Source organism: Lasioglossum baleicum, chromosome 4 (genome assembly GCF_051020765.1).
Source record: "Lasioglossum baleicum chromosome 4, iyLasBale1, whole genome shotgun sequence".
In the NCBI taxonomy this organism is placed as follows: Eukaryota; Metazoa; Arthropoda; class Insecta; order Hymenoptera; family Halictidae; genus Lasioglossum; species Lasioglossum baleicum.
Genome location: NC_134932.1, coordinates 6,618,047 through 6,644,122, shown reverse-complemented (window position 1 = coordinate 6,644,122; position 26,076 = coordinate 6,618,047). Strand labels below are relative to the sequence as shown.

The 26,076-nt window shown below is 44.7% G+C and overlaps 1 protein-coding gene across 4 annotated transcripts in view; it reads left to right on the top strand.

Annotated features, from left to right (window-relative positions):
• The window catches only part of LOC143207871 (uncharacterized), a 420,173-nt gene that overhangs the window by 124,311 nt on the left and 269,786 nt on the right, over window positions 1-26,076 (top strand). The window lies entirely within an intron of this gene.

The following is a 26,076-nucleotide window of genomic DNA, read 5'->3' as shown; positions in this document are numbered from 1 at the left end:
GCTCGAACGTGCACGCGCGTCGGTGTAAATTACATCACGTCCCCGCGAGAAAAGCGGCAGGATTAGCTGCGTGCTTCGCTCTTAATCAGAGTCGGAGTGCATTTTGAGCGGCGGAATTGAATGGAATTAAATTATATTCCGTGGCCGGATGCTATGGTACGTGTACCGTATCGCCTGTGGAGATCTGCGGATCCCAACGTGCTCGGCAGTCCCGCTTGATAAACAATCGCCGATCGGCTGTATGGACGTTTCGACATCTAAAGTGGAACTTCGGACCAGAAACATAGTGTACATACAGTAATAGCTCTATTCAACATTAAACCTAACCAATTTTACTATTCGAGGACATGTAATTGTTGGGAATAAACTTGATCCAGGGACGATAACGACTGGGATATAACCTTTATTCTCTATAGGTTGTTTAAAATAAGAAACACACCCTTTACGCATATACTTTATTTTAAATGAGAATGCTGCTTATTCGGCGATACAGTGTATCCGCGTGATTCATAGTATAATGCATAAACAGTAAACGTACAGTATGTTTTACGGTGCGCTACGACTTTAACGTGGGACTAGACTTTATCGCGATCCGCTCGGGCTAGATTTTGGTAACTGGACTGACTACGGTTTCGACTTTACGCCCCTGGCTGGGCCCCACTGTCCCTTATACATACCTAGGGTTGCCGGATCTTCTATATATATTTGAACTTGATCTTTACGTACCTATAGGGATTTTCAAAAATCTTTGTTTGAATAAAGAAGTTTAAAATGTGCTGTGTACCTCTTTTACTTGAACTCCTATATTTTGAGCCTATCTCATCTTCTATATTTGGATAAAACATTTCTGGCAACCCTACTTTTATACCTGAACCCTTATGCCATCCCTTATTCCTAGGATCTATAGCATCGTCGAATTCCCATAGCAATAAATAGCGTACAAAATCCGAGTAAATTCAATACTCTGATTTGTTATCGAAAGCCCATCGAGAAATGGAGCCCCACTGTTATTTTCATGTTATTGTAAATTGTTGGGATAACGGAGGTTGGGAGACCAAATATGTACAACTTTATATAATATAAATTAAATGTTTATTTAAACTCCACCATACAATGAAATATACGTCTACCAGTTACGAATTGGTACTGTTCGCATATAACACAATATTGTACTTAATAACTAGACTGCGAATTTTAAGCAATTATGACAAAAATGGGTAATTACAATTTAAAACAGTGGAGGTATTAAGAATGTTTCAGGCAACCAGTGTACTAGTTTCACCTTAATAAGATGATTAAAAGAAGAATGAAATTTTTATTTGCCTCCTGTGTCTTGCAATCAATGCAAACATTTTTATTTTCGCATAAAGATGCGCAGTCTACTAAAAACTATTACATCGAAATAGAACTATTGACGGTTGCAAAGAAAAAAGGTGTAGACTAGCTCGGACCGACTGACTCATTCCTTCTTAGGCCCTTTAAAATGGCGCCGCTTAAAGTGTAATAAACCGCAGGTCAAGAGAGACCTTTCCTCCTCCGCGTGTTCCGTGCATTTCGGTGTATACTTCAGCAATAATTCTTGCCTAAGTGTCCGTCATTATCCCATTCTCGCTACCCCTACGTCAAGACAGCCTGCATAAGCGCACCTTTGGCAGCTAGTTGGGATGAAGGAGGCCGTGGTAACGAGACGGAGGTTCGGTGGACGACGCGCGGTGTCACGGTCCATAAAAATTGGCGTGACGGTGAAAACCATCGGAATCGAGATATCCCCATCAGCGGGTGGGCAGGCTCTCCATCGGCTGTCGAGTGTTCGGAGCAGCCCGCGACCGATATCGTATCGCGTAAACCGAGCTTAAAGGTGACGCGTGTGTCTGCCTGCAGGGTACCTAACTATCCCCGTCGGCGTTCACCGGCGGCGCCTCCCCCTTCCCATTCCGGCCACGATTCGAGCACAGGGAGTCGAGCGGTGGCGCGTGGGGCTGCGGGGGCGGACAGGGGTCGGGAAGGGGGTGGATGAACCCTCCCGATCAATGCAGCAGCCCTGACGCTCGACGATCCCGACGGGGGATCCGCTATCCGACCACCGTGCCGTGGAGAGACAAAGACCGGGGCCACGGGGGGGGAGGGGCTGAGGAGAACCAGAGGGGGACCATAGGGGAATCGGGGAGGGGCCAGAGGGGGGCCGGAACCGGCGAAAGGGAAACAAAGAGAGAAACACTCGCGTTAACACGTGCATGCACACGCGTTTACGAGGTGATGCGCGATGCGTGAGTGCATCGTCTGCATATTGCCCGGCTCTCTCTCTCTCCCTCTCCCTCTCTCCCTGTGTCTACATGCCAGAGCCAACCCCTCGCGAAATCATAGCACGGTGTGTTCCCTCTGTATTGATGCTCCGGAGAACTACCAAGGAGAAACGATCGGACCGGCGAAATTTGTTTATTTATTAGCGTACTATCCCGTCGAGGACGATGAACGGTCTGAAAAATATGTGTTTTGTTTACTGTGGCTTCACTTTTTACGGCACATCGCGGAGAGACGTTGAACTGAATTCTATTTAACCCTTGAAGGTCACCGGAGACTGGCACCATTTTATTGGTTGACAATGATAGTCGTAAAATGAATGGCATTGAACATTAATTTATTATTGCCGAGATGAACTACGTTATAGCGTAAGGTGAGAACTTCATTATCCAGTAACACTCTATAAATTGTCCTTAATAACGCTGATCGTTTCCATGAACGAAATAAATGAGACTCTAGTGAAACACACAGGATTCGCGCGGTACTCGGAGCGTTAATCGATCGCGCGATTTGTGGCTGGTTCCTTTACGATTCAATAGAAAACTGAATAATTGATAATGCCTCTCAGAGTTTGTTATATTTATCTTCCTGTAATTGATAACCCACTATCAGTACATCAAAGAGCATCGAGCTAGTACCTATCGAACGGTATTGGTTGTCGATTGGGAGATCCAGTGGGTGCATCGTTCGCTCTGGAAACGGGGGAGGGTAGACAAGAGGGGCGGTAGTTGTTAGCGATACAGAGGCTATTAAAGAAAATTGTTCTAAGGAAATAAGGGGGGAAAGTATTCCGTAGATTGGGTTGAAGGAGCCCGGGACAGGATTTGGGTGTTAGGGTCGGGATGCTGTAATAAGGGCTGAATCGTAAGGGTGTGATGAAGTGGTTATGGCTGTAGAAATAGCTCTGTAAAGTCTTGCTTGATTCAACTTCCTCGAGTTTCGAGCAACAAATCCTGGCTGAATTGCTGATGTACCCAACAACGAAATTAAGAACCTCTTCCACTTATCAGTGGACTGCGGATTTTATAAAGAAATTGGCTGAGTGAAATGTAACACAGTAAAGAATTAGAAAACTTTCAGAACATCGCAATGTTGTTCTTAATGCGATGAAGTCTTTAAGGGATGAAATTAATTTTCATTTTATTCCTGCTTCGCCACAATCAATGAAGAACATTTTTATTTTGCATAAAGATCCGCAGTCTACTTATCAGACTACTTCTGAACGTAAAGGAGACGATCCTTCCATATTTTTCACATTGCACGTGAAAGACGGGAACGCGAAAGGTTCGCAGTCTATTCAGGAACGATTATATTCCATCGGACTACGTTTCGGCAACAATGGACCTATTTACACGCGGAACAGTGGCGACAGTGTTCTCCGGTCGGTAGGCCGGTCCTAGGAAATCGATTTGCCGCGGCGAAATTTTTCGAAAAGCGACTGTAACCAAACACAGCTGCGTGCCTCTCGTTTCATCAATCTCCAATTGAATCCGGTTTCCGTCGCGCGGATCAAAAAACTGCAATCGAACGCGACTGTTTGACAACGTTCCCCATTGTCCCCGACGGACTCAGCGGCGCCCCCGATATTCGTCACACGCTGATAACAGGTTGCCGAGAACACGGTGCCCGGATGCCGTGCACCGTCGATCGAAATTTATAATCCCAGGTCTCCGAGGACACGGAACCTACGTTACGGAATGTTGAGCAGGTCCAGGACAGTAGGCTACGGTGAGCCTATATCGATCGCGAGCTCCCTAGTTTCCATGGTCTCCGTCTCCATGGGGTTGCTGCACCCACGTCTCTCGTTGCCCCGTCCCCGAGCAGAATTACCAGCAGCTTCCGCGTAACACGACCGTCCAGCCATCCCCGACGTACCCCGACTTGCGAATCTCGGATTGTCGTTTTTGCGATCCTCGATGAAACGGGACGCTTGCCTCGGTATTTATTTCTCCCGACAACTCGCAGCGCATCTCGAAACATTCTCACTGTAAAAGCTTCGTCCACACAACGCTTTTTGTACCCATCTTCCTCTATTCCAGCTTCTCGTAGCGTCATTCCGTAAATTGGCATTGTATAATCGTTTTACTGTATCTTCAGGCTTTCCAAACATACAATTATGTGCTACTCGAATTGTAGATAATGAAAAATGTGACCTTGAAATGACTTTGGACTGGGAAGCCCAGGTTTAATCAACAAAAGCAACTGTAATCGTGTAATCCGTTATCTTAAGACACCAGATCTTATCGATCAATTATCAAGAGATTACATGTACGTACAATCTGTTATTCCTACATGTTCGCAGCTGTTTGTCAAGGTCGTTCGAAGGTTACAATGAACTAGATCGATAAACTGGTTTCGATATCGATTACGACACTGTCAAAAGGCTCGAATACCTTTGGTAATAATATTATCAATCAATTTGTCCTCGATTGACAAACATTTTATTCTTTTTCATTCTTTTTGACATTGTACATCTGAGCTCCGAGCAATATGTATGTAAATTCAAATCACTTCGTCGTGAGTCCTCGACTGAACGATCAACACCCTCGCCTACATTCCGAAACTAATTACTCGTCCGTCGGTTCGTGACAGAATCCCGGGTGTTGTCGTAAAAGAGAATCGGCGAAATTTCGTGGAGGGAACGCTCGGTCCATGCCGGTTAGCTATAGTCTGAAGCGACTGTTTTCTGCTCGCGGCGTGAGCCGAGAATTTCGTGAAAACGGAGGCGACGTGAACTTCGCGGAGCTGAAGAATTGGAAGTTTTTCTGGTCCTCCGCTGGGACAGCCGCGAACAATAGAGGGAAAAGGAGAAAAAGGGAAACGCCGGCTCCCGGGATGGAAATTTGATGAAAATTGGAGACGAAAGACGAGGACAGAGAGAGAGAGAGAAACAGGTTTTCCAGGGGATTACGTAAACGAGTAATTACCTGTTACGCAGACTTCTTTAATTGTGAAACTCGCGAGCCATGTTCACTCGCGCGAGCTCTGCATAGATCGCCGTGATCTATGGATTAGATAAGACGCTCCTCGACATTTGCCGAGCTCTTGATATCAACACGCCGATGTAATAAGTGCAGCGGTAAATCAATATGTTCGAAATATCGGCGTTAGAGTGCAGACAGACGATTTCTCGAAATAAACTCCGTAAATCGTAGTATGAGAACATAAATTATAATGAAACGTGAGCTATCTGAAGTGTTGCATGAATAATAAATATTCGAGAAACGATATGAAGGTCCATCTAAATTTCATTTACTGCGACTACTACTTAGATCGACTCTATGAATATTTATATAAACGGACGAGAAGTATGGATAAGAAAAAGTGTACTATTAAAAGTTATACGAGTATGCAAGACAGTCAATTATCACGGAAACCAGCAGGAATATGAAAAAATGTTTTGTATAAAATATTCTTCATATGAAGGGGCACATTTAATGGCTCTATCAATATTTTTCCATAATGGCCCATATTTTTTATTTTATATACTTATTCTACATTGAAAAATATTTCGTCCATTTGAAAAATTTAAGTTGCCGTTCATCTGACCCTTAAAGGGCCATTATGGAAAAATGCGCACAGCGTCATTAAATGTGCCCCTTCGTATGAAGAATATTTTATATAAAACATTTTTTCATATTCCTGGTGGTTTCCATAATAATTGACTGTCTCAAGATAACTGGAGCACCCTGTATGTCATTGTCAGCTACACAATAGTTCTGTTATAATTACCGAAATAATGCGTAGACTGTTCCACGGGCGGCAGCTCGTTGAATTTGTTTCCCCAACTTGTATATTAACGATTTAGAATGACCGCGTGGTAAAGAAGAACGGAAGACGTTAATAGTGGAACAGGTCGGAAGCTCGTGCTTTACCTAGTCGAAAGAGAAATTATGGTAACGATCCCGGTGAACAATTTGCGTCCGCGGTTGTGTTTCACCGGGACCCACCGAAAATGCTCCGGCCGCTGCTCCACGTGGAAGCCACAGAGCGCGATGAATATTTCACGAGACGCGCGACGAAATCCATGGAGAAATACGTGTATTTTTAAACGAGCGCCGCGCCGCGGAAAAGCTTAATAATAACAGTGACGTCGAGTATTGTTTGCCGGCTGTTCTACGAGAGGATCATGGCAATTAAACGCGGAGCGTAGAAAACCGCTCCGGGTCTTTGCCGGTCGCGTTCATCCTTTTCGTTTGACGTCAGTTTCGACCGAGAGAGAGCTATTGTCGTCGAGGACAGAGGAGCCGCGAGAGCAGTCTCGGAAAGCTCAGGAACGGACACGGAATCGAAGAATTCGAGCGATAAGCCGTGGCGTCACGCGAATTCTCATGCAAATTGCACGAGCTCCGACAACCATGATCACCGGCGATTTATTAAAATTTATTCTTGTTTGATCTACTCCAGAGGGTGACACGGTAGCTCCACGTTCGTCAGAATTACCCGGCCGTTCCTGATTTCTAAGAATTCGGTTCTTTGTGCGAGCACAACGTGTGCCGAAAATTAGCGATCCTGTTATTCCAGTTTCGTCTGAACGATTCCTTCGGTTGCCAAAGGATTTATCATAAATGCATACACAATCCAGTCTAATTATACGACAATGATAATAATATGCATCTCTTCTATTTTTAATGACACAAAACATATTTATGGCATAATTTAAATGGTATCGAAGGAGGAATATCATAGAAGAACAATTTCTTTTGTCCGGTTATTTTTTCATAGTTTTTTCAAATACTTTTGAATATGCTTAATACTTTACCTATCGGAAGCCTATTAATAGGATTTTCAATGATTGCACTGTATCAAAAGAAGCACAGAAATTTTCTTTCACATTGCAATCTTCAACGAAACTATTAGATAACGTTATTGAGGGCGAGTTATATAACTTCACAATGAAAATTGCTGTTGTTATTGAAGGTTCCATTAAAAAGTGTTTAGCCATGTACCATAGATTTTTCAAAATTATGCAATAATCACCGGTCGGTAATGTGTTAAGTCATTGATAAGATGGAATAAAAGAAAAGAAAGTTTTCCCGATAAAAATTAACAATAAAAATTGTTCTTCTATGGTATTCCTCCTTCGATACCATTTAAATTATGCCAAAAATATGTTTTTTGTGCCATTACAAATAAAGGAGATATTTAGGTGGCCTCCTTCAGCCTCACGACTAAGAAAGTGACTTGGTTTAGCTCCTCCAAATATCTGTTCCACCATTCCAAATATCTGCATCCAGTCTAATTATACAATACGATTGTACACCGCGCAATTAAATACAGCCAGACAAAGTACATTCTTTTTAACGAAGCGTGTAACAAAAGCAGGAAGCATTTCGAGAAACAGTTTCCCCAAAATCGTACCGCGTTTTCTCGTCGAGTGAAACGATTTTTAACCAGATGCCACAGTTTCAGCGTGCAAGAGTTTAAGCAGGTCGGCTGAGAACCTGGTGTAAACTTTCGAAAAACCGGGCGCGCGAGGCGGGTCGCGTCGCGTCGCGCGTTAGCTAGCCGGACACGGTGTTCGTGCAGGAGAAAGATGCAACTGCAGTTGTTACGGGCGCGTGCAAGCGCAAGGGCCGTCGAAATAAAAGGGCTCTCGAGCGGTGGTGGCGACGGTGGCGGCGTACAAAAACTGAAACCGACGAAGGCGACGAAACAAAGGGAGGAGGGAAAACGTCCGCTTTGAAATGAAAATTCCATTTCGGCCGGTCTCGCGCGGCGGTCTCGCGTCACGACAGCCGCGAAAATGCCGCAGGTGCCCGGGAATCTCGTTGGCCCGGTTTTCGGCCCCCGCGTATCCGACCCGACCGCGCGGAAACGTTTCGCGTTCTCCGGGAACAAATGTTTGCGCCGACGTTTGACGAAACCGGGGAAACGCTCCGGAAAGAAATTCTGTCGTTCTCGGAATTAAACCGTCCGGCGCGGCGCGCAGAGAGCCGGTTTGTCGCCGGGAATTTCATAAACTGGAGAAACGCGGTCGCCGCGAGATCAGGTGCCTGCTTGACCTCGGTAATTTTTTTATATCCTACAGCGGATCTCAAAGACCGCCGGGATAATACTCTACGACTGCTAAAGGAACAATGGAGCTTCATTTCCTCGTTTATCTTTGCAGGTGTCCTGCGAAGCGCCTCCTTTTTAACTTATAAACCTGTCCGTCGTATTCCGTTAACGACGTGGTTACACCGATAGAAATCTTCAATACTAAACCTATTATCACTAGTTAAATCACTTGGTTGTATCAGATCGATCTTGTCACTTCTAATTACCTTGTCCAGCCTATATGTACCCTATTCTTCTTGTAATCTTCAAAGAGGAATACCTACGAAGAGATGGAATAGAAATGTTTTTCCAAGTAGACAAGATGTTAGCGATCAAAAGTCTAACAGCTGGAACCAAATACTTAAATGTGCGCCCTCGAATCAGCCGCGATCGCTCCCCTAAGCGTCCTTGAACGAACTCGATCCAAACCCTCGTCACGAACTCTAATAATCTATGGTTCGACGACTCCGAGGAAAATACCCATAGTAGCTACCGGGAACGTCTTCCGCTCGATGGAACAGGCGAGTAAGAGAGGGTGAAAGGGGGGCGGATCGTGGAAAACTAAGATCGGGTAATTGGTAACGACATTAATAATCTTTTATTCGGAACAAGGAGACGCGGCCCCGTATGAATCCGGTATTCGCGTCCTTTTCAAGGCGCTCTTGCGGCCGTAATCCTTATTCGAAAGATACTCCAGGCTGCCAGGCCGGAGTATTCCAACATCGGGCGGGTAGTCGAGACAGAAGAGGGTTTATATGACGAGGGACGATATTCCCCGGGAAGACTGCGGAGCGCATAGTGGGTGGCGGCTCGAAATTTCCGTGCAAGACCGAACTACGGTTCGCGCTCCGCTGAACCTGATTTACTCCGCTCGACATTCCTGAAGGCGAATGCCGCGCCGAGCATCCGAAAACAGCCTGTTCCCGCTATTTATGTTTGGAACGCCTTATTGATACACCACCGCTGTTGCAGACGTGTCTCGGCTACCAGGCGGAATCCACGTCCATTAGCGTGTCGTTCGATTTTACAAAGAGGTCTTTATCTTCGGATTTCTAACTTCCCAGAAAATGCACGCATAAATTTCATGTAAATAATAGTTCGACGCAGAGAACGGACCACCTTGCACGCCGAGACGTTAATGTGCTCAAGAAACAGTGCAGAATAATGTTTCGGAGATCGTTACGACTGACTTTCCGCGGGAGCGGCCTCCATTAACGAGGAAAATCGTTCTGGTAATCGTCGAAGAGGAAATATAACTTTCTTCTCAACGCTGTGTCTCCTCTCTCCTCGCTTTCTCTCTCATCCTTGGTCCGCTGTCACCTCGCGGAGGAAAGTTGGGACGAGGTTCCGGCAACAAGTCGGGAAAAGAAGGACACCCCGCGAGCTTCTGGGCTGGCAAGCTCCACGGTATCCGGAGATTCGTATAATTCTCGTGCTAACGGGGATCCGTAGTTAACGCGACACGCTTTCAAAAGAGAGCGAACTTTTTCTCGCTCGAAATATCGCCAGGCTGGAAGACCTAATTACGGAACGAGCGATCCCGTGAGGGAGGCCGGGGGAGAGTTTGTTTTTCCACCGCGGAACTCGAGGACCGAGTAAACGGGGAAACCTTCCCGTTCGAGGAAAGTTTTTAATGCTTCTGTCCTCCCTCTCACTCATTCAGTCTCTCTATCTCTCTGTCCATCCTCTCTCTCTCTCTCTTCCCCTCTTTCATCTACGCCGGAAATTTTCAATCGGCAGCATAACGTTAATCTGTTGCGACCGTGGCTGGAAATATTTTCAGCGGCGCACGACCCCAAAGTTTGCGATTAACTGCGCTTTGCGGTGAATTACTGGGATTGTTGACCAGTTTTTGAGAATAACGCGATACACCAGCGAGAGTTCTGGTTAATACTACAACCATCGGAGCGATATAACGAGAACAATAATCGTTTGCAAGACTTTGCTGTCATATTGGGTTGGTGCATATGAAATGTCCGATAGTAATAATATCACTTTTGCCGGAATAAAACCTATTGATGAAAGTAAGCACTATTGTAATCGACAGGTAGTCAACGTACAGTAGAAATTCAATTTTTCGTCGTTTAGTTTTTTATTTGCAAAATTGCCATACGCAGTTTCGAATGAGAGGATTTTTTTTATTGCGCTCTGCAGTGGTTTTTTAACTTCAACCATTTCATACATTTTTCAAACCATTTTTCACGTTAGGTACGCGTTGTCTAGATTTTTTAAAATTGACGTATAGACGGCTAACAGAATTGTTGACCGCTAGTGGAACATACAGTGGGTGTACAAAGTATTCGTACACCTTTTAAAAACTAATAACTTTTTTTATAATTGTACCAAACGACCTGATCTTTCTTTATAATCAATTAAAGATTTACTTTTTATTTTCTTTATCCAAAAAAGATTTTCCAGAAATTATAATTTACAAGGTTACATGTTAGTTATATACATGCTGAAAATTTCATCGAAATCGGTTGACGCAGGAGAAGACGACACGCATCGAAAGATGTACGATTCTGTGGATTTTAAGCAGAAATTGATGAAAAGTCGTGTAAAACTACGATTTTCACATAGATCTACAAGACATATATTTTAAATTTTGATTGAGGGCCCAAATAAAAAAGTTTTAAAAAAACCCTTTCTTATTTTTGCATGTAACCTTGTAAATTATAATTTTTGGTAAGATCTGTTTTGCATATCATTTCGTAAACCAATCCTTTAATTGATTATAAAAGATCAGGTCGTTTGGTACAATTATAAAAAAGTTATATTTTAAAAGGCGTACGAATACTTTTTGCGCCCACTGTATGTACCATCTCTGTGTACAAACTAAACCTCGTTAAACCTAGTACCTCGATCGATGATTCGCTGTTTGTACTACGTTCAAATTTTTCAAATACTATTTTATAATTGTATTATCTGAATATTCTGTTGCTCGGCGTCTCTAAACGAGCGTACTCGTTCATCCTTTAATATTCTACAAGTCATACTGCCGGCGAGATACAACTTTTTTTATTAATGTTTACTTGATTGATGGTGTGCTCCGCGGAAGTTTGGCGTGGTGTGTGGTTTGCTCGGGGAATGGAAATTTTCGGTTGCTCGTCTGCGAGTGTTGTTTGCGATCCCGGAAGTTTGCCGATGAAAATTTAATTAACATTATGACTGGACCAACGGGATATTGCGGCGCGCGTAAAATCGCTAATGGACAGTCGCGGCACAGTTAAGATTTCCTCCAAGGCATTCGTCAGAGTGAACATTGAAAACGCGGAGAGCAAATGAATCGTGTGCATGAATCATTCGGACACTGGCTGCTCTAATTTCTACTGTAGAAATTGCTGGCTGTAATACCGTTTCACTGTACCAACAGCACAACTGATTAGAAAGCAATGTACACGATGCTCTAAAATTTCCTTGGCAAATTGTTATATTTGTAATTAATTACGCCAATATTAAATAATTGCACCAGCAGGAAGAAACGAGAAGACACTTTACACTGTGATAGTTCTGCTATTTTAACACTTTACCTACCGGAAGAAAATTATTTTCAATAATTGTGCTGTACCAAAAGAAAGCATAGAAATTTTCTTTTATATTGCAATCTTAAATGAAACTATTAGATGATGTTGTTAAGGGCGACTTGTTAGTTCAGAATGGAAATTGCTGTTGCTATTAAAAAGTGTTTAGCCATGTACCATAGATTCTTCAAAATGATGCAATTAAATGATGAAGTCAAGATTGAAATTTCTACGCAAACGCAAGGAAAAAGTGGATTTGACTTTGAGAACATCAATTCACGCTACCGTGGAGATTAAGAAGGTGATAAAGGAGCGACATAAGTGAAAAGTTCCGTGTTAATATGCGGCACGGACCAGTGCTGCGGCGAGGGATGCTTAATAGCCAGCCAACACTCAATCCCCTGTACCCCGGGTTTTTTCTCTTCCTCTTTGCCTGACCTTCGTTCCGCTTCCACCTCCGGTATGATAAATCTAGGGTACCGTAAAAACCGGTAATTATCATAGACAAACAACTCGCCGGAATCTCCCAACCCTCCTATTCCGACTACTCGCTACGAATTCTGATGATTTCGCCATACAAAGCCGCGTTCATAAAAACCCAGAAACTCCAACTTAATCTTTTTACGCGCGAAACTTTCCGTTTCGCTTTAAGCCTTCTGCACAAAAATTCGGACGCTTCTTCTGCGATTATGAGGCCGGCAAAAACTTAATGGATCGCGACTCCAATTCATATATTTTATCTAACAAAGTGTACACTGTTCTATTAACCAGAAGAATACAGAGTGCCGTATTTCATAAATTACTGGAATAAGTGTTACGCAATTTTCACAGACACATTTTTTCCACACCTATTACGCGAAAGATAACGGTCAATTTACGTTCAAGCTCGGCTGCGCAGCTCGATCGAGTAAATAACTTTCAAGTAACAGCGTGCGGAAAAAGTGGAAAAATTCGCGGCGCGTTGATACACACGGGGATATCGCGGAATAAACGGGACCAACGATTTCCGAAATGATATTCGACGCGGCGTATCTGCAAATGCGCGTGCAAACACGGGCCCGCGAACGACGATTTTCTCTCGGCGCGTGAAATTCAGCTCCGCCAGCGAGAGGTTTCTTTTTTTTTCTATCTCTCTCCGTCGTTCCTCTCTCTTTCGTAGTGGTGCCGCCGCTTGAAAAATATTTGTCGACGCGACGGTGTACCCCCATCTGTCCCTTTCCATCTGCTGTGCATCCCTTCGATCCAGACGAATTTCGCGAATATTCGCGGTCGAATATACGCCGGATGTTTAAACGATGACGTTCGGTTTAACGGACCGTCCCGATCCCCGGCGTTTATTTCGTACAAATGAATGTTGCGCGGTTTCGCGTACAACGTGATCCACATCCGCTCGTTAATTTCACTCGGGAGTAATCCGAGCGAGATCGTTGCCACCGCTCACCGACGCCGGAATCGTCCCATCGATCGTTCCCATTCACTCGGCATCGTAAAGACGCGCCGGGACAGCTGCGAGGCATGTAGACACGCCGATCGAGTAATTGTTAGTACGGTATACTGGTATTCTCGCGCCATAATCGCGGTTTGTTGACCGATTTGCGATCGCATTACCGTACCCGGTGCCGAGGCAGCCAATAAACTGATTTAGGGCGGCCCGGCCATTACTGCGAGCTGAAAAGAAGTCACCCTCTGACTTTGGGCTCTGACGGCACACGCTACGTACAGTAAAGTCGTGATCCAAGTCCCACGGAGGCGATCGATCTTTGTCCGTTCGCCCACCCCTTCCACTGGTGGCCATACACCAAAAAAAATCATATACAGTAAACGCAAAAGCCTCGGGGAGATTCGTTTGCATTTATCGTAGACGGGACACTACTTTTTTGAGCTTCAAAGGCTTCCGAGGCGAACGTAGAGAGAGATTGCGACTCTTTCTTTCCCATACGCTGTCCTTCCTTGCGCCCGAAACGTTCATCGTCGATTAAACCACTAAATACAGTTGAAATTATATCGTGTTTGGCCTTATTTTAATCAGAAAAATGCCACAAATGTATTGGTGAAAGTTTCATAGAAAATAAGTAATAATAAAACAGATTTTGTATTGGTATTACATTGTGAGGATAGAGGATTTATTGTACAATGGAACTTTTCCAGGTCGGCAGAAATGTTTGATTTTCGAGTTAAAATAGCTCCGACTGGAAAGAGTTAATTTATTTACTAGTTCCCAGAGAGAAATGGTAGAAACTGACGATTGAAGTTTAAGTATTCTAGATCTTTGTAGTCTGAGTTTCTGCATCACCGTCTCGGTTAAACTCGAGCGACGTTATACAGATTGAACTCGTTTCGGAAAGTCGATAACGATAGAACGCGATTGAAATTCATTTGACGCGATCAAACTAACTTTGTCTCTTCTCTTCTGTTTCAGGTAAGTTCTACAGCCGAAACTGTTCCTGGATCGATCGTCCGTCTCCATTGTGAATTTCGATGCGGGACGCATTGCTGTCGCGGCACAGGTATTTCGAGTATCGCGCGCGCAGCTCTCCGATATGACACAGAGCTATTGTACTAATTGGGTCGAAATTCGGCGATACTGCTTCATAGCGTTGCAATTTTCGAATATATTTTTGCGTTAACTGTTTCCACCGCGCCGCACAGCCGCTTAGTTAATTTGTGGCCGGAATATGCAATAACTTCATATTAATCACAGGAAATGTGTGTCGCTGTGAAATATTGCGGACACACGTACACATGCACGTACATCTGTCACGGCTATTTTTTCCATGAAATTTATCGACTACCGGGAATAACGTTTTTATTATCTGCCACGCGTTTGAACAGTTATCACGTCGCGGGTACAAATTCGCGTAGATATAGAAAAAATATTTAAACATTTCCCAACGACCCCGTCGTGTGGTGACGGGAATGTAACGGGTCAGAAATAAATGTAAATATAAATACCCTGGGTCACTGCGGCGCGACGTGTTGATTATTATGCTTTTTCAGTCGATTCACAATACATATTGTTATCTTTTTCGATCGCGACAAGAAATTTCTATACATATATACAAAGGCCCACAAAAGTGTTCGTACGCCCTTTAAAACAGAATGACTTTTTTATAATTGTACCGACCGACCTGATGTTTTGTAAGCAATTGGAAGCTTTGGTTTACTAAATGATGTGCCAAAAAAATTTTCCAAAAATTATAATTTGCAAATATAGAAGATCTGGCAACCCTATTATGTACTACCGGTCCTAATTTTGTCGATGCCTAGACGCCACGAAGACGACTATAGCGTAAAAAATGTTCAAAATTCTTTCGCCAGCTTCGGAACAAGTTAGCGAGAGCGTCCGGAAGGCTCCCGTAGCTCTGAAAGTTATAAATACCTTAACTTTTTATCAGCGATTTTAGATATCCGAAAGATGGATGTAAGTGTATGCAAAGCCGCGGCATTGTAACTTTTTTTTTCCCCACCACCAGGCAAAAGATCACCGAGTCGCCTGAAAAAACGACAGGGTGAATCAGAATACTCGACGGGTCCCGGGCGATCGGAGCGATAGGAGAACCCATAGACAAACGATTCCCCCGTCCCCTGTTCGTTATTCATCCCCTATCGGCGCCGTTCTCGATTCATCGGAAACAACAGCCGGCCGGCAAATAGAATTCATAGATTCCAGCTGTGGGGGCGGTGATGCGCCGGCATGGCTCGTGAATATTTGAAAACGGCCGCGTTACAAGTTTCTTGAAATCGCGTTGCGCAGGGGGGTGGAGGAGGCACGTCGGGCAATAGGTCCTTAGACCGTTGTCGGCGCGACGCGTTCGCTCGAAGTCGAGTGCACGGGCACGATGCATTATGCAACCGAGCGGAGATGCCGCCGGCGACGGAGATTCCCAGCTGTGGACTATCTCGTCCACGAGAGAACCACGGCTATCTCTCGAACCGGGAAATTTCGGGCAGGTTGGCTTCCCGTCCCTACTGCTCACTCCGATAACATTTTTTTATTCATTAGTAGCAGGTCGCATCCATCCCGATGGGAATGGACTTTTCCGACTGTGCTCCATCATTACTTTGATATGAAAAAAAGCAGTGATAGAATAGAAGTGAAAACTTCTATGGTCATTGTATACAGGGTACTTCAGCTAACTTGACCACCTTGAATATCTTTGTCGTTTTTAAAGATACGTCAAATGTCTGAAGGACTAAGTTGAATGGTAAAATTTTTGGAATGGTAAGTTTTTATATAATTTCTTTTAGGGATATGAAGGTCACCTCCATTTTTTTAAATGGAATATTTTTTTGTATCGTATGAGCCCCATTTTACCATTCAACTTTGTCCTTGGACATTTGACGTATCTTTAAAAACAACAAAGATATTTGAGATGGCATCGTTAGGTGAAATATTCGGTACACCTGTCTGTTTCTCCCTCGCTCGGCTAAACTCGGAGGAGCCGGGTTTACCCGAACAGCGTTTCACCTCGGAGCGTGACGGATCAGACTCATTCACTGCCCAGCAATTGAGTACGCGGCGCACGCTGGGCCAAATTGATGAATTCCGTGTCAAATGATTCTCTCCTAAAGAAGTTTTCAGTACAGTTTATCGATCACTTCTGGACACTCGACAAAGAAGGTGATGTTTTCAAGTTCACGGAGCAAAAAACGAGGACGGCTGAGATTATATCCCGTGAACTATTGTTCGGTCGGAACACTCCGTCTCGTAATCGGAACTCGTGAATATTATAAGGATTCATAGAGCGAGTCGCGAAAGGTACCCGTTAGCCGAAGAGAATTTTCCATTGTTAAGATTTTGATCGGATTTCAAGAAAGGTAAACAGTCGATGAAGATTTATGGACGATCTTGCTCTCTGCAGCGGATTTCGGGCTCGCTCCTGTTGGTTGGAAGTACATCAACGCGCGGAACACGGGAAAGCGAGCATTTTGCGAACGCGAGCTCGTCATTGTGGAAATTCATAGGGATGTTCGTTGAAAGGAAATTGGTCCTTGCGTCTTTCTTGTTCGTGAAGTATCTGAATTTCAGACGAGTTTCATTTCAGACGAATGCTCGCTGTATCCTGGAACGAATTCAATTTCTGGTTAAACGTAAGTCATTTTTAAAACGAGGATCCACGTAAATTGAATGAATTTGTGCAGCAGAATTTCATATTGGATTTCAGTGAATCTGTATTGTTTCGAGAGTAAAACAAATTGTTGTTCTTAGGAATTGTATTTGGGAAGTTCATGGTCCTTTTCTAACAATCGAGGGAATTGGACGTCCACGCTTACACGGGCGACGACGGAAACTAGGTAAAGTTTTAAAACCACTCGAATCTTCCGAGTCAGTTAACTACTCTATCCACTCTAAATATTTGAGTACTTAACTCAGTTTAATTTCCTCTTCCTAAGTGTATTTAAACTTCGTAAAGTGATATACACATCATTCCTCTGCCAGACCTGGCTCTAACCGGTTCACATTTGTGTATTCTATTTTCGGTTGTATACCTTTCAAACATTGAAGGCACAAAAAATTCTATGCTCTCGAGGCACCAAAGACCTTATGTGTTCAAAGCCCTATTTGACGTAGAAAAATCGTTTAACAAACATTGGACAGAAAAATCCGTTAGCAGGCATGACCGTGTAACGGTAAAGATTAGCAGAAACGCAGACAGAACTAGAAATAAATTTTTCCTATTCAGAGAGCCCCTTTAGCGGCAATCAATCTCCCGATTCACCCCCTGGCGACGAAATCGATACGGCTCCGGTTTCGCGGCGACCTCGACCAGCGGCCTCGAAGAAACAGCAAATCAGGATCGATCAGGCGTCGCAAAAACGTTGATCGAATCCCGAATCGAAGGAGCAGACGGTCCTGGACGTCTGGACAATTCCGCGGCGGTGTGGTCTGTTCGATTCGTACCCTCCCCACGGGGGCGAGGGAGCCGGTAGAGAAATACGTGGGTCCGAATTATGCCGCGTTGTATGGCCAATTAATCGTCAGATTTTCAGCGACCCGACCGGGCTGGTGTCGGCCCTTGTGCGTGCGTCCGCATGCAAAATCGATATGCCGGCTGTCGCGTTTACGCGGGCTGTGTGCGAGCGTTGCGAGCGTTTCGCGCGTTCCACCGCCCAAACCCCGTTGAAATCCCATTGTCGTCGCCGAGACGACGCTGGGACGACGGCGCCGTATCGATAGCCCCAGCACACCGTCATCGGGACGCTCGTATCACCGTTTTCCATCGGGTTGCGGGACAAGAGGGAAACGAGACGGTCTCGAGACGCTACCTAACCGCCCAGCCTCTGTCGGTCCATTCTCCGTTCCTCCTCTTCTTCTCTCCACCCCTCCGAGCTCTACCTTCGTTGTACGTATACCCTCGTCTTCGTGTTTCCTCTCTCTCTCTCTCCTTCAGTTTTTCGCTCTCTGTCGGTCTTTCTTTCTTTTTGCTTCCACCCTCCGTCGTCGTTTTTATTCGTTTTAGTCGACGATCTCCTCCCGTCCCTACGGGAGGCAAAGTCGGTCGGCGGAACGGAAGATTACGACGAGAAACGCTGTGTGCTGCGACGGAATGCTGGGAAAACGGGCCCGATATATCGGCCCGGCCCGACTCGCCGTTGTCGTCGGGTAACAGCAAATATTTACTATTACGATAATCGGTGCGTCGCGTCGCCGCGGGCAAACTTCATCGTTTTAGCTACCGGAGCTAGTTTGACGGTCTTTTCGAAATCAATGATTGATTCTGTTAAACTTCGTTGTTCGTTGCAAATGACGGAATTTAGTCTGAACTACTGTCTCCAAGAAACATCGAACTCGAACTCGCAATGTGCGAATAATTTTTTGTATGCACTTAATTTAACATGATGTGTTACCATAGATGAAGGAAAATTGTTACAAGTTGTTAAGGCGGTAGTATACCTTTAGATTGTAACTAGAAAGCTACTAGAATCTTACTAGATTTTGGGTCGAAACATGGGTTTGCGATTTTTCGCTTAATGTCCTTGTACGAGCAAATTTTGGGCTGGGTGAGGGCTCATTCGAAAGAGGAAGGTTCGCCGCATGGTTAAAGAGATTATGGTTATATCTAATAATATGAGTGTCCAAAGTAGGGAAAAAATCGAGAAAAATCCCGCAGATTTCAATGTATTTTTCTGTCTCTAAACGCCTTTTTTGACTGATGGGATGACCAGAGCACCATGCGGTGAACCTTCCCCTTTCGAATGAGCCCTCACCCAGCCCAAAATGTTTCGACCCAACATCTAGTAAGATTCTAGTCCCTTTCTAGTTACAATCCAAAGGTATACTACCGCCTTAAGGATGTTAATAAATTTCCCAGGAAAAGTATTAGTGGACTCTCTAGAGTAATCGCGCTGCCATCGAATCTCACCTTTAAAGGGTTGGCACGAACGAAATGGTGATCTTAATTTTGGCTCAGTTCGGATACGTAATCGTTCGGGGACCAGCTTTCGAGGTTTCAAGTTCCTTTCGTGGACGTTCTGTGGGTTCGGATCGTCGGCGCGGTGACTGGGTCAAGGCTGCACTTGTTTCACTGCCTTCATTCTTATTTTCGTCCGAATGCTTATGGATCGATACATTGGGGACTGAATTCCACGAGAACTGAAATTAACATGAATTTCCTTCATCGCGTCAATATTTTACTAACGATTACACATTGTTCTTAGCGAATCATTCACGGATTCTACAAATTTCAAGCTATGCATTACGTTAATGTATTCAATCATCATTGAAGAACACTAAAGCCATTTTATACTTTTTAAAACTCCACGATTCACAACAGAGATTGTTGAGCGGACTTCAGTAACATAATTTAAAAATCTTTTTTAGGATCATTATTTAGAAGATTATTTGTAAGCTTCTTCCTGCTATGAACTATTCACTGAGAATCATAAAGTGGTTAATAGACAAGCGAATAAATATGAAAGGCCTTTTCAGAGCGGTCCACTACAATTCTCTACAGTACTGAATGTTTGTGAGAGACATTACCTTTTATTGTATTCGAAAGAAACTTAATCGCGTAGGCGACCGACGACCACCATCGAGGATAAATAAACTGCGATCAACGGGCGACCACCATGGCCGAAGTGGACGTGTTAAAAAGACGGATTGCGTCGCAACAAGAGGAATTGTGTCCGTTTCAAATTCGTCCTTTGTTACTCCAGCCCGCGATTCGGTATCAAAATAAAAGCGTACGTTGCCAGTGAAACACGAGACGCTCGGTTGCTTTATGCGAGCACTTCGATCCCGACACGAGGAGCAGAGCCCGGCTTTATCGAACGGCTGTTTCGCGAGCATAAAAATAGCTGGGGCTAACAGTCCGTGGCCAGGATCGACGGCATATCGCGACCGATTGAATTACGCAGCCCCCACAGAAATTCGCGTCGCATCCCGTCCTCGTAATTCCGCTTCTTGCTTGGCGACCTTTCGATCGATCCCTCGACCACGGCGTATTTTCACGCTGTTGTTTCGATTAATAACAGCCTCGGAAACGAACGGAAACCGATCTCCTCCTGCGAGTAATGAAAGTTTTGTCCGCTGACTCGACTGCTTGGCTCTCTCCCTCGATTTCTCTCTTTTATTCATCCTCGTCCTCATCCTCGGGCTCCTTTGTTCCAGAGCGCGCGCGCGCGGCGCGGCCGCGATCGGCCGAGGTGAAGAATCCCGAGACGTTCTCGAAACAAAAAGGCGAGAACGAAGAAACGAGCGAACGACCGAAGCGAGTCCCGAGCCCCGCGCCACGGCCTGCTGGACGCTAGGCAGGCGAACGCTAGAATAAATTTGCCCAAGGATCTCCCGTATAACGACTCTCCTCCGGTAATTCAATGTTGGAGACCCCGGCTCCGCGTCTCGCGGTCAATTCGCCCCTGTAACTCGATCGTGAGAATCGTCGACCCGTTTGCGGAATCCGATTGTAAAACCTGGATCAGGAAGTTCGACGCTGTCGCGTACGCTCTTCCGGCTTCGCCTCGTTTCGTCTGTACTTAGACTGGTCACCTATGTCACTTGATGACTTCCAATCACTCGTGAGTTGCTCACCTTCCCGAACAGGAATTTCTTTTCCGAGTGTTCGAACAGAATTGTTCTTTCAGAAACAATCTGCTTGCTAGGAACTCCTTTACAAATTCGTAATTTGTTGGTGAAAAGTTACCGTGTACAAGGCAGTTTCCAGTCAGCGAAAAGTTTACCACGTTGAAACCCCTGTATCTTTCATTAGACTGTGGATCCTCGCGTATCTATAGCCATTGAACATTTTTAAAGAGCAGTAAATTAGAGTTTAACTGCATTTCATGTGGTTGGCTTCTCTCTCTCTCTCTCTCTCTCTCTCTCTTGAAATTTTACATTCAGGAACTTCTTTTTCCTCTTCACAACTTCCTAGAAAGAAAAGAAACAAATTTGTTGAACAATTTCACATGGATTCCCATACACATAGTGTTACAGGACATCAATGTAGGATTTCCCTATTTTCACGATGTTGCGATCGAGTTAAGTAATCGATCTACGCGGGTAGGGATCAATTAATCAGCCGACTCGTAACGAATATATACTATGGTTTAATGATTGAACATTGAGACGCGAGACTTCTCGAGATCGTCTCTCCCTCGCCTTTTCTATCGACGTTGTTCGATTGGCTTTTGTCTCGACGTTACTCGTCTGTTTTTTCGCGGGAATTTAGACATCCCACATCAATAACGTACACATTTAGTCGATCGTGTTTGATGTCTTCCTGGCGAGTCGTAGTGCAAGAGGTTAATAACGATTTACCGAGAGCGTCGAGCTAAAATTCAATTTTTTATGACAAAGTGAAAGCACTGTCTGAGATGTGCTCGCGGATTATCGTTCCCGAGCCGAGCTAGGTTACAACGTGTTCCTTTATTCCCCTATCTGTTCGGCGTTATCCGAAATCCCTTATCGACGCGAGTTCGAAGTTCGGTGCTCACGGCGATTAGAGCGACGTGAAACGATTCCCTTCAGCCCTGAATGAGGGTTACAGATCATTGTACCGTCGGAGAGTTTTACGACCACGAGTCTCTGGTCCTCGAGACCCTATCTGCGGATCTCCAGCCAGGACGAATCCGGATCCGGCGCGCGGCGGACCCTCAAAATTCTCGCTCCCGCGGGAATCCGGCGCGGCGTTCACCTTATTACCCAGTGCTTAATAACGACGGCATTTTCGCCATTGTGCCGGGCCATTGTTTCCCGCGAAACTGCGGCTTCTATTCGATCGCAGTTGCATAACGAGTCCCGACGATTCACGACTTCTCTCTTCCCCTACGCCGCGCGCCGCGCCGCCGCTCGACGCAGTCTCTCGATGGATTGTTGTCCGGGAGACGACCAATTACCGGCGAGTTTCCTCTCATCTGGCTCGATCGATAGCTTTTTGTCTCGGGAATTCGTCGAGTCGCGTTCCACCGGCGCGGCGCGGACTAGCGTGGCTGGACGCAGCGCGTCCCGACGCGTCGCTTCGGAATGCGGCCGAACGCGACTACAGAAATTTCCGAAATGACGAGCGATCGCGATCTTGTCGTCATGTAATCCCCGCCGTGCTTTCCTCCCACGAATTCATTTCCTCGGAAATATAGGAAAACCCTCGACGAATGCACGCTGCGAATTCTAGACTTCTCGTTTCTTGCTGATCTATTTTTTAAAGTCTGGATGTTGTAGTAAGCCGATTCGAAGGACTTATCCGGTTCATTTTCGTGTGAGGTTTTCGGGATCATTCTTACAGGAATTACAAGGGATTAGGAGATTTCTTAGTTAACGTGTCGACTGCCGCGGGAATTTCGTAAAATGGTTTGTTGGGTTGCTATTATGAGAATAGGTTTGATTACAGCCACATTAATTCATTGTCACTTGATAGATTTCCATTTGAACTTTCAAATTTATCACGATCTTGATGTACGTTTTGTGTATGGAGAGGATTCATACGGAGAGGATAGGTTTGCCATTATATACAGGGTGAGTCACTTATTCAATATATTCAATATTAATATTCACCTATTGCCAATATTCGATATTTCAATTTAAATAATTCTAAAACACCATTACTGTCCTACTAAGACGTTACACTAGTAAATAAACGGTCATGTCTTAGTACGACAGTAATAATTATTTAAGAATTATTTATTTTGTGTAATTTAGAATTTTTAGAATTATTTAGAATTATTTCAACTGAATTATCTCCTGAACTACCAACTTTTCGACATACATAGGTTAGTATAATACTTTTCTATAACGAACGTCCAGCTGCATCGATTGATGTATTAAAAAATACCTCGTTCCATTTAAAAAATGAAGGTGATCTTGATATGTATCTCTAAAAAAAAATTACATAAAAACAAAAATCTTTTTGGTATCGTATGAGTCCCACTGAACCATTCTGCTTTGTCCTTCGGACATTTGACGTATCTTTAAAAACAACAATGATATTTGAGGTGGCAACGTTAGGTGACTCACCCTGTATATGTCAACGTCAAAAAAAGAACAGGTAAACTTTCATTAATATCGACGAAGGAGGGTTGCATAATGCTGGATCAGCAGTGAAGCTTCTCGAGCTCGATTCATTTCCCCCGCGTTTCCAACGGACCCGTCCACTGTGAACAAAATTCGTCTTGTTTTCATCTGGAATCATGGCTGGGCTGACGGGTATTGTCGGTTCGATTCGCGGTTAATGAGACGTACAGTCTACCGTGCCGCCTCTAAACTTAGATCTGGGTCGTCGGTTTTATTGGCGCGATTGAACTTGAACGTGTTCCCGTTTTCGCGACACACGGGGCCACCGGCTAGTCGGTCGCGCGCGCGCTTGTCGAACAACCAGATGCAGATCCAGAGAGGATTCGATCTTTTTGCGCGTCAGACGGTCGCGGCACCGGTGCTTATCGCCGCGGAATTATCGGCCGTGGGAGCGGAACCGCTCGATGTTAATCTCCGCTCGCAAGTCACGATAACTTCGAGCTGGAAATCGTTCGAAAGTAACGGCCGATTAATACGGATCAATCGACTTCCTCGAAGTTTCGCCATCGCGAGGCGCCCACGCTGGCGAACTCCCGGCTGAAACAATTACGAAAAGATAACTTTCGACACCCCGAGCTTCCGTCGAGCCTTTAACAAATGTGGGATCTAAAAGTGTCCTGGGCTCTTATCGATCGGGAACGGAATGCACTTTCCCAGTTTAATCGACGCTCGCCCGGCCTCCTGTTCTCGGATTCTCTTGTCGATAACAATTTGTTCGATTGGTTGTTACTGCTGGTTGTTCCAAACGAATTTTTAGGATCAAGACTAAAGAGCAGGTTTTTTCCCCACATAATTTCTTTTATTATTGTATAGACGCGAAGGCCTCGGGGGATTTCTTCGCATCTATCGCATATGGGTACCTATTTTTTGAGCTTCAAAGGCCGAGCCGAACATAGAGAAGGACAGCGCGTGCAAAGAGAGACCACGGCAACTGTCCGCGTCTCTTTCTTTCTGATGCGTTGTCCTTCCTTGCGTTCGAAACTCTCATCATTGATTAAACCAGACCTGGGCGACGCTGGCTCAAAAAACACATGTTGCTACTACTCTGGGACTGCCTCACCGAGCAAGACAAGGAGAGCTTACCGAGCGAGAGAAGGAGAGAAACAGTAACATGTGTTTTTCGAGCCAGCGTCGCCCAGGTCTGGATTAAATCACTAAATACAGTTGAAATTATATCCTGTTTGGTATCATTTTGCATTAGAAAAATGCCAGGAATATGTTGCTGAAAGTTCCATAAAAAAATAATGAAAAATAAAGAAGATTAAATATTGGTGTCACATTGTGATGACGCACGGGCGTTTCAACTGTGCCGACGACTGCGACTCTCCGCGTCGCGTTAGTAGCGGTTCACAGCCGAGATCAGATTACCAAGTTGGGGGGGATATTTTTTTCTAGAACTAGAGATATTTGTTTCAGTAAATTTTATTATAGAACATTTACTCTACAGCTATAAAAATCGTACGTTGTTCGAGAGTTAATACGTACGCGAGAAGGGGTGTTCAATTTCCTCGGAATGAAAATTTTTGTGGACCAGTGCGGAAGATCTATATTTGCACGAACATCCGCAGTGTACTCGTTAGCGAAGTCCTGCTGTTCTCCAGTTCAAGGACATTGAGATGACGATGCAACGAGTATGGGGTCGGCTAAGGCACAATTACGAAGAGAGAATAGCACGCTCAAGGATGTCAGCGAATTCGCTAAGAGATTGCGAGGTTCTGCACGTTCAACAACAACAACGCCTCCATTCTTTTTTCATTATAGAAGTTCAATAGAAACCAGCATCCGCGAGGTTCGTACGGATCTCCGCGATAAGCAAGAGTTTCCTCGACGTTTCAATCTCGACGAGAGAAAAACGCGTCGGTGTTTGTGTATCCGACGGAAACCGTGAACTAACACATACTATCTCTCTTTCTCGCTCTCTCTCTCTCTCCCTCCCTTTTTACTATGCACGTTACCCTTCTCCGGGAACGGGAACGCGAAAATAATCTCATTCGCTATTCACGCTTGCAGCTCGTCCCATTGACTCGCTGACGCGGCTCCGAGCACGTTGATGAAACGAGGGAGGAGAAGGAGGAGACTATAACTGCGCGTACACGCGGAAGAGATCGTTTATTACTTGAAGGTTTTCACTGCGCCAACTGGGAGACGCGCTAATGTTGGCAAGGAGAACCTGCTCGGAACTGTCCGTCGAACGCCTCGCGTTAAATATACCTTCGATCGTTAAATATCACTTATTCCGTACTCGCGTCTCGGATGTTTGCACTCTTCCATAGGGGAGACCGCGGCTACACGTTCCGATTTTGAAGAAACATATAAAATAACGTAGAAATAGTATAGATATCCTCATCTTTAACGGGTAATTTACTGTTAAACTTATTAGTGTTACAAAACAATGAGTTTTAACAGCACGGCAAACATTCCAGCGTTACAAGAGACAGCACCGGTTCAACTTTAGATGGAATTTTTCACCATATCCGACTCTTTCGAAATAATCCCCAGAGAACTGGAGTTATTTTTTATAACAGAAACTCCTGAAAACATGTAAACCACGATCCGTTACACGTGTGCGACATCGTTAGGCGAGAAAGATTTTTCGGAAACTGTTTGTTTCTTTCGTTTCACCTATTTCACCCTATCTACGGAGTGAAAGCGTACAGCCAGTGTAACGATCGAGAACGGTGGAAGTGTTTTTGGGAATTTTCTAGAAAT